The sequence below is a fragment of the Notolepis coatsorum genome (assembly GCF_963971535.1).
Source record: "Notolepis coatsorum genome assembly, chromosome: 13".
In the NCBI taxonomy this organism is placed as follows: domain Eukaryota; kingdom Metazoa; phylum Chordata; class Actinopteri; order Aulopiformes; family Paralepididae; genus Notolepis; species Notolepis coatsorum.
In genome coordinates this window covers 72552179-72555943 of record NC_140177.1, presented here as the reverse complement: position 1 = coordinate 72555943, position 3765 = coordinate 72552179, and positions in this window count along the sequence as shown.

Sequence of the window (3765 nt, the reverse complement as noted above, 5' to 3'; positions counted from 1 at the left end):
CTTCTCCTTCCTCCTTTTCTGACCGGCGCCGGGTTTCATATCAACTTGGTTCTGTATTACCCCTGTTCTGTATTACTTCTGTATTAATTCTGTTCTGTACTCTTAAACCAATGCTTTAAGTTGAATAAACTTCTATTGATAAATAATTAAGACCAGCCTCGTCTGCTTTTCCTTTAGAAGCCCATTCTCCTTCATATTGGTGAATCCTGACTTGGCTGTCGCCCTGGGCTCCTCGGCCGGTCCGGCTCGTGGAGAACTCTCTCGCAGAAATCGGCAGATAGGTCGACAACCCCAGAGGTAAGCGCTTGGCTTTTAGAAATTATCTGCTGATATAGTCATTATGCGAGAGAGCAGCCTGAGCCTGGCCGACTGACTGGCTCAGTTGGCAGCTAAAAAGAACACGTAAAGAATGGAGACGATGGAGGCTGGCAATAAAAATATATCCTTTAATTGCGTACAAATCATCATCTAAAAAAGGCACTATCAAGTCAAGTCAAGTCAAGTCAAGAGTTTTAATTGTCACGGCATACAGGTATACAATGAAATGCGGGTGGTCTTGCCCGCAACAATGTGCAATACAGTGGTACAACATATAATAGAATCAAAAAATGAAAAAACAACATTGTGCAGTAAACAGGTAACAGGTAACATGGAGTGACATCTCGGTATCTGTACATAGTTATTTACAGAGCATGTGGGACATGCTAGTTAGCTTTGGTAGTGCAATACACTGTTCCTGTTATTCTAATTTAAAGTGTCCTTTCATTTGGCCATAAGTGTGCGTGTGTGCGACATGAGTGTGTGCCCGCTCATGTTAAAGTGTTAAGTGGCTGCTCTTGTGTGAGCGTGCACAGCGTGCATGTCGTGTGTGTGTTCATGTGTGCTTGTGTGTGGATAGTTCAATGTTCTGAGCACTCAATGTTCATTGTTCATGGCTCTGATGGCCTGGGGGAAGAAGCTGAGCCTAAGCCGCTCTGTCCTAGTAGCTGGGGTTCGCAGGCGTCTGCCTGACCTCAGCAGCTGAAACAGGCTGTTATTGGGGTGGTGAGGGTCTTTCATTATCCTGCAGGCTCTGGATTTGCACCTCTTGTTGTATAGAACCTGCAGGGGGGGTAGTGCAATACCCGTGGTACACTCGGCTGAGCGCACCACTCTCTGTAGGGCCTTCTTGTCCTGTGCCGTGCTGTTTCCATACCAGGCAGTGATGTTTCCGGTCAGGATGCTCTCTACAGCTCCTGAGTAGAAGGACTGGAGTATCTTCCCCGATACTCTGAACTTCCTTAACTGTCTCAGGTGGTAGAGGCGCTGTTTCGCCTTCTTTACTACTGTGTCTATGTGTGTTGACCATGTCAGGTCCTCTGAGATGTGGACCCCCAGGTACTTAAAGCTGCTCACCCTGTCCACGGTAGCCCCGTTAATCATCAGTGGTGTGTGCGTCTCCTGCTGTCCTCTCCTATAATCCACGATCAGCTCCATGGTTTTACCAATGTTCAGGAGCAGGCTGTTGTCCTGGCACCAGCGTTCCAGTACCTCAACCTCCTCCCGGTAGGCCTTCTCGTCGTTGTCCGAGATCAGCCCCACCACCACCGTGTCGTCTGCAAACTTCACTATGGAGTTGGAGCTGAATTTGGCCTGTTGAACTTCATCTGTTGTTAATGTGGTCTTTATCTATCTCTCTCGCAACTTCTCCTTGTTTTCTCTTGTGACTATCACTCTCTTTCCCTTTTATTCTAGATAAGTCATTTGTTTATTCTATCATTGTATTGTATACATACAAGTCATAATCGTTGTTTAGCTATTTAATGAACCAACTGTTTGGATCACCTGATCAGTGATCATAGAGCAGTCAGGTTTTTGTTTGGGTTGCTACCATAGAACAAATCTATCTAACAAACTAGCTGTTTGGGTCACTTACAGAAGTAACCATAGAGCAGTTAGGGTTTGTTTGTTTGGGAAACTTTACCATAGGACGAACATAGAATGAAGGAGCTGTTTGGATTCCTTGATAAGGGATCATAGAGCAGCCGCACTGCACTGTTGTGTGTCTCTGCTGGAGACAGAAATTAAATACAGTTTAGTGTCTTAGATGAAAACGTCGGTTAGTCGAATAGTTATTAATTGATCTGATGTAAACTGGGAACTTTTTTGTTGTTGAATAAGGGAATGCCTGGCGACTGTGGGAAATCACAAGTCCGATACAAGACGCCTACCAGGTAAAGCCTATACGCCGTTTCTTAACTAATAGAAGAAGAATAACATGTATATTCATACCTGGGAGCTGCCCAGTACAACCACAGTCTGACACCGTTGGTCACTGAGCAACTCCACTGGATCAATTGGAGGTTAAGTGCTTTGCACAAGGGCACTTCAGCGGCTGGAATCGAACCAGCGACCTTCCGGCGCTTCTGTAACCATTAACCCCACCACCGACACAATTCTGGGCGTTGTGCCAATTTCAAAACGTATGTTTACTCAAAGCGGTGAAGTCCAACCATATTGTGATAAGGATACGAGATGGGTCAATAATTGACAGTAGCTTGTTGATTTTGTTAGTAGGGTAAAAGTTTGTCCATGGAACTGGGTCTCACTGACACCTTGTGGTTAGACACACACAATCACGCATACAAAGACACATAATATACACATACAGACATACACACAGTCACACACACACATAGGCAACAACATACACACAAATAACTGACTACACACACACACACACACAAACTTGTCATAACTGTTTGAGCTGAATAGGGCCGGCCCACCAGCTGAAATAGACAAGATGGCGGCTAAGTTCACGGCAGAGGACATATTGACTGAATTTAACCCTTTGTTGAGAGACTTAATTCTTTCAATAGGTGTCCGTTGGCAGAAACGCACAAAGAACTCTGGGACAAGATGGCCTCCCGGAGGCACGTTTGACCTTTGCCTGTCCGATGAAATTAAGGTTATTATTCGTAACCATAAAACAGGCCAGACAAGCAAAGCGAGACTAAAGAAGAGGTCAGAGGAATCGGAAATATTGAAGCTTTTCACAGACAAGGGAAAGGCATACAGGCAGATCGTTTTGGCAAACAATCAGAGGGAGGAGGAGGTAGGGAAGACAGCACCTCCACCTTATATCGCGCAGCTACCTGTGGGCAGACTGGAGATAAGAGGTGACTGTGAGGAAACAGACCCAGGGACCTCCCTGAGATCAGGCACAACATACCCCAAGCTGAGCGCCCACCCCCTCTATCCAAAGATACCCACAGCGCACAACGATGCCACAGATAAGAAGTTGACTGCAGGGGAAGGAGAGATAGAAGACCTTGACAGACAGGAAAGACTCAGAAGAAGCTTCTATCCCCAGGCCGTCAGGCTGCTAAACGAACAATAAACACTATGCAACAACCATCAAATGCACACAGCACACACACCCACACGCACACACTCACTTAAACAAACAACACACTGCAGCACCCACTCTCCACACTTTAGATCACACAAACACACTTTATATTTATTGATAAAGGATTTGCACTACAACTCGTACACCTACTGTAAATTGTACCTAAATTGCACCTCATCCCATTTCTGCCTTGCACTATATAGTATTGTATATTAGTACACTGCATAGTATTGTATATTATATGGTAACTCAGTTACGTCTACGTCGTCTATTCTGCATCGAACATTGTACATATGTCTATACTGAACACTGTGACCTCATTTTCACAGATAATTTGAGTGTAGGTCGTTTTATCGACCTGGCTCTGATTATGG